The following is a 13108-nucleotide window of genomic DNA, read 5'->3' as shown; positions in this document are numbered from 1 at the left end:
AGGCCCTACATGCTGAGCGGTTGATATAATACCCCCTACCACCTGTGGGACATCAAAGCTTCCCCCACCCCTACCGCTGGAGGATCAGTAGGGGCCCCAATACATTGCTATGCCCAGGGGCCTACACTGCTGTTGATGCCCCTGTATGTATATATATATATATATATATATTTGTTTTTATTATTATTATTTGGTCTATCTATAATACTTTAACTGACCCGGCATATACTGGGTCACCTAAGTGTCCATCTCCGTGCTTTGCTCCGCCCCTCTGGAAACCCCCTTCTGAAAATCCTGCGTTTGCCACTGGGCTGATTCTGGTTCACTTGCAAAAGAAAATCCTCTCTCTAATGGACAAAACCAGGGGCAGATGTTACATGTGAAGAAAGAGTTTAATTTGGGTGTTATTTTGTTTCTGTGCCGAGTAAATACTGGCTGTTTTATTTTTACACTGCAATATAGATCTCACTTTGAGGTAAAACCCCACCCAAATCTAACTCTCTCTGCACATGTTACATCTGCCCCACCTGCAGTGCACATGGTTTTGAGCAAATGAACCAGAATCAAGCACCATGTCTTTATGGGTGTGGTATATTTCCCCGACAGTCGGGATTCTGACAGTCATTAGTCAGACGTCGGAATCCTGACTGCACAGCGTGGGGAGCGCAATGAAGCCCCTTGCGGGCTCGCTGCACTCGCCACGCTGTGGGCACGGTGGCAAGCTGCGCTTGCCACCTATTTTATTCTCCCTCTATGGTGATCGTGGACCCCCATGAGGGAGCAGTCGGGATTCCGACGTCGGAGGAATGACTGTCGGAATGTCGACTGTCGGGGAGCCGTCCGGCACCCGTCTTTATAGTCCTTGCTTTGTGCACAATCATGTTGGCATAAAAAAGGGCCTTGCCAAAACAGTTGCCACAATGTTGGAAACATAGAATTGTTCAAAATGTCTTGATATGCTAAAGCATTAAGATTGCCCTTCACTGGAGATAAAGGGCCTAGGCCAAATTCTTCAAAACAGCAACATACCATAAACCCACCTCCATCCAACTTCGCAGACCGGTAATGTTCTCCCAGCTTCCATCAAAGCCAGACTCACCCATATGACTGCCAAACAGAGGAGAACTATTCACTCCACAGAAGACATTTCGGTACTTGTATACTATCACGCCTCCCATCGCATGCCATATGTAATGGCATGCGATGGCATGCGATGGCATGCGATGCGCTTTTACCGAGTTTTTAATGCATTTGTGAAAAATCGCATGCGATCGCATGTGATCGCATGCGATGCGATCGCATGCGATACGATCGCATGCGATGTCATTTTTCACAGAAATCATGGACATTTGTTCAAATCATGTAAAATGCACCCCAAATGTCATTTTTCACACTGTATCACCCCCACTATCAACGCCAACCCGAAGCGTGGCGAGCGCTGTGAGCCCGCAACCTTTTCATACCCCCACTATCCACGTTGGCGTGGAGTTGAGAATAGAAAGTGTGGCAAGCGCAGCGTGCCACCGAGCCCGAAGCGTGGCGAGCGCAGCGAGCCCCACGAGGGGACGTGGATACCTTCACGACCTTTTCATACCCCCACTATCCACGTGGGCGTGGAGTTGAGAATAGAAAGTGTGGCGAGCGCAGCGAGCCACCGAGCCCGAAGCGTGGCGAGCGCACGCGGATACCTTCACAGCTATCCGTGTCCCCTTGCGGGCTTCACAGGTATCCGCGTCCCCTCGCGGGGCTCGCTACGTTTCAGGCTCGGTGGCTCGCTGCGCTCGCCACACTTTCTATTCTCAACTCCACGCCGACGTGGATAGTGGGGGTATGAAAAGGTCGTAGGATGCGTACCGCCGCCCCTCGGGGGCTCGCTGCGCTCGCCACGCTTCGGGTTGACGTTGATAGTGGGGGGTGATACAGTGTAAAAAATTACATTTGGGGTGCATTTTACATGATTTGAACACATGTCCATGATTTCTGTGAAAAATGACATTGCATGCGATCGCATGCGATGCGATTTTTCCCTGTGCGATGCCCATCGTGGGAGCCGTGATAGTATACAAGTACCGACATTTCCACTGCCCCACAGTCCAGTGTAGGTGCTCTTTACACAACATCTGACCCTCAGCATTGGATTTGGTGATGTGAGGTTTGCATGCAGCTGTTTGGCCATGGAAAACCATTCCATTAAACCTTCGGCGCTCAGAATTTGTGCCAGTAGAATTTTAGGATGTTTCAGCTATGGAATCAGCATAACTACAGTATGGTGGCTTTTATGCACCATGCGCCTTAGGTGCTATTGACCACCCTTTGTGATTTTACATGGTCTTCCGCTTGGTGGCTGAGTTGCTGTTGTTCCTAAATGCTTCCACTTTCTATTTGGGGGGCAAATGCACTAAGCTTCAAAAGTGAAAAAATTAGTGATAAGCAGCCAGCCAATCAGCTCCTACCTCAGTGGCGGCTCCTGCTATTGGGCTGCAGGACTGCAGCCCCTCCAGTTAAAATCACAACACCAGAGACACAGACAGATAGCACCAGAGCTCTGGTGCTTCCCCCCGTGGGCCTCAATCGCAGGGGGGATGTACGCTCTATCTCCGGAACTCTGGTGCTGGCTGTCTGAGTCTTTGACACGCCGGTAACTTCCTCTCACTAGGCTTCTTGAAGCAGCAGAGCAGACACAGCAACAGTTCAACCCTGTGGGGAGGAGTTCAGAATGTAATAGCTTCCTATTGGAAGCTGCTACTGCTCATCATACACAGGAGGAGCTGGAAACTCCCTCCCTCTTGGGCTGCAAGTAAATGAAGCGATGACAGCAATAGCTTCCAACAGGGAGCTATTCTGTGCAAATCGACAGAGCTACAGTGCTTCTATGGGTAGCCCAAAAGCAGTTCCTCTGCAGTGAGCATTCCCAGACTTCAGTGAGTCACTCAGTGTGATGCAGCTGAAGGAAGGTATGCATTGCACCAGAGAGGTGCTTGGAAGTTTATTTTATTTTAATAATATTTGTGTGTAGATATTTATTAAGAGTATCATTTTGTGTACTTTTGGGTACAGAGCAAATCAAACGAATATAAACTGCAAATAATTAATGACCATTTGCAACAAGCAGTACCCAGGAAATTGCAGCCCCCCCTTAAGTCTAAAGGCAGGAGCCGCCACTGTCCTACCTGTCATGCCACAGACTGTGTTTGAAAAATGTCAGACAGGAGCTGATTGGTTGGCTGTTTATCACTCTCCTTTTTACCACTTTTGAAGCCTTAGTGCATCTGGCTCGATATCACTTACAGTTGACCGTGGGATATCCAGCAGAGATAAAGTTTCATGAACCATTTTATTGCAAAGGTGGCATTGTATCACAGTACCACGCTTAAAGTCCTGTTCAAATGTAGAGTTCTTTGCTGGGTGCTTGATTTTATACACCTGTGGCAATGGGTCTGATTGAAACACCTGAATTCAAAAGTCAAGTGGTGTGTCCAAATACTTTTGTCCGTATAGTGTACTGTAAGTAAAAATTACTATGCACCTCAAAACACATTTTCTATTACCGTGGGTATATGCACTCCTGGTAGGCACTGTATCCAGTTGAAAAAAAATTGGTTGCAATAATTTTACCGCAAATAGTCGCAGGGAGCAAAAAGAAAGTGCTGACACTACTTGTGATACCCGGGCTCTTTCTCACAGAAAGCCACTGTGTTCCTCCTGCCCATGAAGATCCCATCCTGATAGGGGACAACTTTCTTATGCCACCTGGTCTCTGGCCATAGGATGTTATTGAAGGAGACTAATCTGGGGTTGGTGGTTCCGTGGAGCCTAGAGCAGGGGCAGGATCTGCTGGATGGATTCCTAGACTCTGCGATGCTTGAGTATTCCACTCTGTATACTCATTGCCCCAGTCACCTGCACATCTGGTCTCCCCTGTGTGTGTGAGTGCCTGTCTGTCTCTGGCTACCAGCTCTTGGGCCAGATTCTCTAAACTTCAAAAGTGATAAAATGGAGAGTGATAAACAGCCAGCCAATCAGCTCCTACTTGCCATGTCACAGACTGTGTTTGAAAAATGTCAGACAGGAGCTGATTGGCTGGCTGTTTATCACTCTCCATTTTATCACTTTTGAAGCTTAGAGAATCTGGCCCCTTGTCAGTTGGATGTTATTGGCTCAATTCTGTAAGCCATCCAGGGACAGACTCATGCTCCAATCTTTCATGGCCAGCCAGCAGCTAATTCTCTTAGAGCACATTGTTCAGCACCCTGGACTAAACTCACCACCACCCACACACTAATACCGACTTTCCAGAACCTCAGGTGAACGTGTGAGGGATGCGTCATAGAAATTCTACACCTGCCATGTGCATTGAGTTTAAATATGATGCCTCTGAGTCATCCTTAATTTTGTGACTGACTAAGGGGTGCCCCCCAGATTCTGGAACCCTTAAAGCTGCCTTATGGTGGAACCGGCTCTGATCCACATCATGCATGACTCACACCAATTAGGCTAATTGCGTAATTAGGCATTAGCGTGCGATATCCTGGGGTTCTGAAGCACGCCATGCCAAGTGTTTCTTTAAAAACCAATTTTAGGAAATTGTGGACTTGTTCTAAAGCTGGCTTAAAAAAAAAAACAGTGGTCACCACGCCTGATTTCCTCTGCTTCAGTTGAATAGGAAAAACATTGTGGGAGAACCTTTGCTCTGCTGGGTTCTTCATTACTTTGGCCACAACTGAATAAGCTCCCATGTATTTTATCATTGTCCTATGCACATAATCCATTTTCACATTGCATCCAGTGGATACCACATCAATAATACTAATTTTCCTGAACCGCACTGAGATGTTTTGTGACCATTGACTCACTTGAGTATAAGAAATATGAATGTGCAAATTTCTACATTTTGCGGTTCTGGAAGTATTGAGGCAAATTGGTCCAATAACATAACATTACTTTTTAGGAAAACAATGTGTTATATCTGTTTCCTTTATATTATTATCAGCTAAGAAACTATTCCAATCCACTGCACAAGGGGTTTTTCCTTTTAAGAAGTATAGTTATCCCTTGATGCATATTAAAATTCTACTTCCAGCTGATATCCAGATTATACCAGGGAGCACGCTCTCTGAAATAGTGCTTCTTATGGACTGACACTACTAAGACAGGAGAAAATCTCTTGTAGACCTGAGAAGGGATGAGCCCTGAGAGAGTTATTAGCCACAGCTTTTGTGTTAGACCCAAAAGTGTCATTCAGTCCTTTCCAGTATACTAAGGTATTGGTCACTGGATATTAAGATTTCTTGTCTTACTCCGGCAGATGGCACCCTATAACCGTGCTTCCTTTCTTCAGCAGAGGGCACTTATCATGCCCAGTGTTTGCAGACATACTGGGTTCTCACTGTCACAGGACAGGCCTGCCAGAGGGCACGGCAAGATACAGCTGTAAATCAGATAATAACAAGGAGGCAAATGTTCTCCTGTTAATGTTGATAGGGATACCTGGCTTATTGCTGTTCTTGGAGTATATAGCACATCCACTAATAATGGATCAGCCTTTCTTAATATGGGAAAAATGTAAATTTTCTGGTTAAGAAAAAAAGTGTTTTATCCATGCACCAGTGCATACAGATAGATGTATATATATATATATATATATATATATATATATATATATATATATATATATATATATAGCATGCGGGAGACCCGGCACTCAGATAAAGATTCCACTGGAATGGAAATATAGCAGGAACTCTGGCTGTGGTGCTTTCCTAAGGAGGTCCAAATAGATCCACCAAACAACAGGAAGAAGAACGAGGCGGCACTCAACAGGCTTATAGTAAATAGGTCCTTTACTCCAACAAGTTTCGGGGTCACCCCCCCTCGTCAGGGACAGACAACATACAATTCACAAATCTTAATGGGAACTGCCACACATATAAATACCAAACAAGAGCCCGCCCCTCATGCACTTACTCACAGATAGTGCTCACCTGCCGGGCGCATGGGATCAACCAAACACACAGACAAGACCGGAAGGTCCCCCAGGTATAGGTGTCCCCCCCGCCCAGCAGCTGGAGAAGTAGGTTCCATATGCTGCTATTCCCATGGTTAGCCGCCAGCCGGAAGTACAGGTACGGCGGAGAATAGCAGAGACCTAATACTGCACATCCGCCAACCACTCAGCTAGCGGCCGCCAACCACACCCGGAAGTGCGGCGGGCGGCCAACCAATCAACTGGATAAGGCGGTGGACAGCAGGTGACTGTCATTAACATCCGCCAACCAACTATACCGCGGCCTGCCAACCACACCAGGAAGTGCAGCTGGAATCCATTGTTCTCCAGACGGAGCGCTATCAGTGAACTGACAAATGTTGGACAAAGTCAAACAATTTAGTGCAAAACATAAAATAGAAAAACATTAAAGAATTGTACATTTATAAACAGCAATGATGAACATTTGATGACGGATATGGCGATTCCCCGCATGTATAGATCTGCAGTAAGGTAAAAAATCCCCAAACTACAGCCTACACACCCGGCGACACCAATCCCCCAATCAGATATCATGGAAATAAATGAATATAGTGCAAATGCAATAAACATATTACATTAATGAAAGAACCCCACATGGACAAGAAATTACAAAAATAGGGACAATATATAAAAAAAAAATCGGATAATATATAATCAGGTAGGCTCAGGTGGTGAGATCACCCCAACTAAAATAAGTATAGTCAGCAGAAGGGAAAACCCTAACCCAATTTCAGAAAAACTGATTACAAAGGGGATATAATGGCTGAAAAACTAAATTAGGATGTAACTGATACAGGAGCAATAAAATATTTTTGAAAAGTGGATTGGTGAAGAAATAGTGGATCTACCGCCTATAGGTAACACTGCAACCCCAATGTCTCATTGAGACCTTTAGGGGCCAGTGTCCCCAGCATGTAGATCCATCTACTCTCTCTCTGTAATAAAGCTTTATTACGGTTACCCCCCTCAGGGATTTGGGTACCTGGTCTATGATGATGGACCGAATTTGATTCACAGAATGGTGGTAGGCCAGGCAATGCCTAGCGAAGGGTTGGTCCGAATGACCTGTTTGTATGGCCTGGTTAATGGCTGTCCTATGTAGGGCCATGCGCTCTTTAAACTGGCGCTGAGTTTTCCCCACATAGGACAGCCCACAGGGACAAGTAAGTAAATAGACAACATACGTAGAGCTACAGGTCAAAGGATATTTGATCGGAACCAACCTCTTGGTTTGAGGGTGTGTGAAATTTTCGCCCACCAGCATAGTTTTACAAGTAGCACACCCTAGACAACGAAAGCACCCACTCCTCCTAGTGAGGAAATGAGAGGGTGCCTTCTTGGTTGGCGGATGTTAATGACAGTCACCGGCTGTCCACCGCCTTATCCAGTTGACTGGTTGGCCGCCCGCCGCACTTCCGGGTGTGGTTGGCGGCCGCTAGCTGAGTGGTTGGCGGATGTGCAGTATTAGGTCTCTGCTATTCTCCGCCGTACCTGTACTTCCGGCTGGCGGCTAACCATTGGAATAGCAGCATATGGAACCTACTTCTCCGGCTGCTGGGCGGGGGGGACACCTATACCTGGGGGACCTTCCGGTCTTGTCTGTGTGTTTGGTTGATCCCATGCGCCCGGCAGGTGAGCACTATCTGTGAGTAAGTGCATGAGGGGCGGGCTCTTGTTTGGTATTTATATGTCTGGCAGTTCCCATTAAGATTTGTGAATTGTATGCTGTCTGTCCCTGACGACGGGGGGTGACCCCGAAACTTGTTGGAGTAAAGGACCTATTTACTATAAGCCTGTTGAGTGCCGCCTCGTTCTTCTTCCTATATATATATATATATATATATATATATATATATATATATATATATATAGCAGGTTTGTGGGGCGGCACTCACAGCAAAAACAGCTCATAGGCGGAGTTTAATCATCAACGTTTTGAAGTTTAATGAATTACTTTGTCTTCAGGATACATAACACAAATGCATACAGTGACAGAATTTATACATACCAAATCCCCGCGAAAAGAAGACGCCGTCTGCACGTTCTTCCGGGTCACATGGCTTCTGGACGTCATCACCCGGCTGCCGTTGCCATGGTGTCAGCAACACCGGGAGCATCAAGGGGAAGGCACCCCAAGTGCCAGGAGCATCCAGGGGAAGGCACCCCAAGTGAGTCTGATCAAGGTGTGCTCGCCTATACCGTGTCTATATATATATATATATATATATATATATATATATAGACCACGGTGAGACCGCACTCACACTTACTTATGGACAACTTGTAGGGGTGTTCAAAAGAGGAGACATGTGAACCATGTCCCTCAAATATAATCCAGATATCCCTCCTTTTTTGGGGGGGAATTGAACACTCTCCTTAGAAATATGACAAAGTCATTTGTTTTGTAAAAAATGGTAATAGTAGTATAGTTTATTTAATTCTCCTCAAGCCCCGACGTTTCGGTCCATATTCAGACCTTTATCAAGGAGCCTATAACAACAATACATATACAAAAGATGCGTTTAGATGTCTGCACATAAAACAAATAAGCAAACATCCATACAGCAAAAAAACAAAAAGTTACATACTTTAGCGAAGAGTCATCAGCGCATACATGGAGGCAAATGCCTCAGCCCAGGAGACCGGATCAGCCACAACATAGGACTGTCCAGGTCGGGCTTTTATACCCAACTAAATCATCTGAACAAGCAGCGTTTTGGCGCCAATCAGCTGATTGGCGCGGCACTGCGCGCACGCACTTCCGGGAAAACCGGACGTGCGTAACCAGGAAGTAACTCCTGGTGGAACGCACAGATGAGCCGCACATCGGCTGAGGGTATCAGTCGATGTGTTACAGGCTCGGGGGGCCAAGGAAATGTGCTATAATGTGGTGACAACGGACAGTTAGCAAATCGTTACTGTGATTTGCTGCAGCGCATATTTATATGTATAAAACACATTCGTATATCGGAAGAAAAACAAAGATGGCGTCTATTTGAGCCGCAGGTGGAACGCATAGTGTTTCAGCGCCACCTGCAGGTTAGGAGGTATAATACATTGAGAAAAGACATAATGGCATTATAAGAACATATACACTGCTTATAAGTCCGTTGTTGTTGTGGATAAAGCCCGACCATAATAGGATGTGACTTGGCAAGGGACCACCCATTGGGAAATATGATGGAAATACGTCTATACTGGCTTATAGGTTTACACAAATTATATTATAATGAACCCTCAACTGATCAAAGGATAATGGGATTTTATTTGTTATTTATTTAATTTAATTTGTATTATTTTTTATTATTTTATATTAGTGATTTTTAAATTTTTATATATTTTTAAAAAAAACAAATTTTTATTATTATTTTTTATTTTTTATTATTTATTAATGGAATATATTAATATTATGTTTTTATTAAAAAAAATTGATTATAATTAAAGATGATTCATAATAGGTGGTTCTATATATTACAATATAATTTTATAATATAATTTTATGATATAGTTTTATGGGTGGAACCAAATGTAGTCACATCCCTGGTGCCATGGTCCTGACAGATGTTGAAGTGCATAACATAGAGATACTATTCACACAAAGTCTTGAGTAATAAGAAACCATAATGAGTGTACGAGAATGATCTCTATACAGTGTTATGAATGGATGGCGGATTTAATCCTTGAGAAATATAGCTAGGGGATTGTGTTCATTAAGACCCCGTGGGGACAATGTACCCAATTGGTGAATCCACCTGCATTCCGTTTTTCTCAACAATAGTCCTCGATCACCTCCCCTAGCCATCGGGGGTACCCAGTCTATCAATCGGCATCTTAATGTTGATAGTTGATGGCCTGCTGACAAGAAATGTCGTGGCACTGGAAGCTCTGCCTTCCCTGTTTCCAGTGCTGATCTGATGGAATTTCGATGGTTGGCCATCCTCTCACGAAATTTCCGTGAGGTCATTCCTACATAGGCCAACCCACATGGGCAGTTGAGGAGGTAGATCACGAAGTCCATCTGGCAATGTAGACGATATTTGATTTTTATAGGTTTCCCTGAGTGGGGATGTGGGAAGGTGGGGCCCTGCATCATGCTGCTGCACGTGGTGCACCCTGTACACCGAAAACAGCCTGGACGTTTACTGTAAAGCCACGTGGTTTTGTGTTCGGATTTAGGATTGAGGGTTGGTCTCATCAATAATTGCTTCAAGTTAGCTCCCTTTTTGTAGGCAAACATAGGAGGATGTTGGTGTTGCAGTTTTAGTGATGAGTCTGAAGTCACTATTGGCCAATGTTTTTTAATACTGTTATAAATCTTGTCAGATGCATGATTGTAGGTATTTACGTAAATCATCCGTTGGTTGGTTTTTGATGTTACGTCCTGATCACGTGTTCTTTGCTTACTTTGGACGTTCTTTCTTGCCTTATGTAGACATCTCGTCAAGGTTTTGTTTGAGTAGCCTCTGTCAATGAAGCGTGCCGTCATCTCTTTTATCTGTTTCTCCATTAGGACTTGATTGGAGTTGTTGCGAATCACTCTCATGTATTGAGATATAGGTAAGTTTTCTTTTAAGGCAGGAGGATGTTGACTCGTTGTATATAGCAACGTATTTCTGTCTGTTTCCTTCCGGAATAAGCTCACCTGAATGGAGTGGTCAATCAAGGATAAATTGATGTCTAAAAAGTTAATAGAGTTGGAGTCGATGGCATCCAACTCTATTAACTTTTTAGACATCAATTTATCCTTGATTGACCACTCCATTCAGGTGAGCTTATTCCGGAAGGAAACAGACAGAAATACGTTGCTATATACAACGAGTCAACATCCTCCTGCCTTAAAAGAAAACTTACCTATATCTCAATACATGAGAGTGATTCGCAACAACTCCAATCAAGTCCTAATGGAGAAACAGATAAAAGAGATGACGGCACGCTTCATTGACAGAGGCTACTCAAACAAAACCTTGACGAGATGTCTACATAAGGCAAGAAAGAACGTCCAAAGTAAGCAAAGAACACGTGATCAGGACGTAACATCAAAAACCAACCAACGGATGATTTACGTAAATACCTACAATCATGCATCTGACAAGATTTATAACAGTATTAAAAAACATTGGCCAATAGTGACTTCAGACTCATCACTAAAACTGCAACACCAACATCCTCCTATGTTTGCCTACAAAAAGGGAGCTAACTTGAAGCAATTATTGATGAGACCAACCCTCAATCCTAAATCCGAACACAAAACCACGTGGCTTTACAGTAAACGTCCAGGCTGTTTTCGGTGTACAGGGTGCACCACGTGCAGCAGCATGATGCAGGGCCCCACCTTCCCACATCCCCACTCAGGGAAACCTATAAAAATCAAATATCGTCTACATTGCCAGATGGACTTCGTGATCTACCTCCTCAACTGCCCATGTGGGTTGGCCTATGTAGGAATGACCTCACGGAAATTTCGTGAGAGGATGGCCAACCATCGAAATTCCATCAGATCAGCACTGGAAACAGGGAAGGCAGAGCTTCCAGTGCCACGACATTTCTTGTCAGCAGGCCATCAACTATCAACATTAAGATGCCGATTGATAGACTGGGTACCCCCGATGGCTAGGGGAGGTGATCGAGGACTATTGTTGAGAAAAACGAATGCAGGTGGATTCACCAATTGGGTACATTGTCCCCACGGGGTCTTAATGAACACAATCCCCTAGCTATATTTCTCAAGGATTAAATCCGCCATCCATTCATAACACTGTATAGAGATCATTCTCGTACACTCATTATGGTTTCTTATTACTCAAGACTTTGTGTGAATAGTATCTCTATGTTATGCACTTCAACATCTGTCAGGACCATGGCACCAGGGATGTGACTACATTTGGTTCCACCCATAAAACTATATCATAAAATTATATTATAAAATTATATTGTAATATATAGAACCACCTATTATGAATCATCTTTAATTATAATCAAATTTTTTTTATAAAAACATAATATTAATATATTCCATTAATAAATAATAAAAAATAAAAAATAATAATAAAAATTTGTTTTTTTAAAAATATATAAAAATTTAAAAATCACTAATATAAAATAATAAAAAATAATACAAATTAAATTAAATAAATAACAATTAAAATCCCATTATCCTTTGATCAGTTGAGGGTTCATTATAATATAATTTGTGTAAACCTATAAGCCAGTATAGACGTATTTCCATCATATTTCCCAATGGGTGGTCCCTTGCCAAGTCACATCCTATTATGGTCGGGCTTTATCCACAACAACAACGGACTTATAAGCAGTGTATATGTTCTTATAATGCCATTATGTCTTTTCTCAATGTATTATACCTCCTAACCTGCAGGTGGCGCTGAAACACTATGCGTTCCACCTGCGGCTCAAATAGACGCCATCTTTGTTTTTCTTCCGATATACAAATGTGTTTTATACATATAAATATGCGCTGCAGCAAATCACAGTAACGATTTGCTAACTGTCCGTTGTCACCACATTATAGCACATTTCCTTGGCCCCCCGAGCCTGTAACACATCGACTGATACCCTCAGCCGATGTGCGGCTCATCTGTGCGTTCCACCAGGAGTTACTTCCTGGTTACGCACGTCCGGTTTTCCCGGAAGTGCGTGCGCGCAGTGCCGCGCCAATCAGCTGATTGGCGCCAAAACGCTGCTTGTTCAGATGATTTAGTTGGGTATAAAAGCCCGACCCGGACAGTCCTATGTTGTGGCTGATCCGGTCTCCTGGGCTGAGGCATTTGCCTCCATGTATGCGCTGATGACTCTTCGCTAAAGTATGTAACTTTTTGTTTTTTTGCTGTATGGATGTTTGCTTATTTGTTTTATGTGCAGACATCTAAACGCATCTTTTGTATATGTATTGTTGTTATAGGCTCCTTGATAAAGGTCTGAATATGGACCGAAACGTCGGGGCTTGAGGAGAATTAAATAAACTATACTACTATTACCATTTTTTACAAAACAAATGACTTTGTCATATTTCTAAGGAGAGTGTTCAATTCCCCCCCAAAAAAGGAGGGATATCTGGATTATATATAT

The sequence above is a fragment of the Crinia signifera genome, chromosome 4 (assembly GCF_055691185.1).
Source record: "Crinia signifera chromosome 4, ASM5569118v1, whole genome shotgun sequence".
NCBI classification, from domain to species: domain Eukaryota; kingdom Metazoa; phylum Chordata; class Amphibia; order Anura; family Myobatrachidae; genus Crinia; species Crinia signifera.
Note: the sequence above shows the minus strand (reverse complement) of the source record.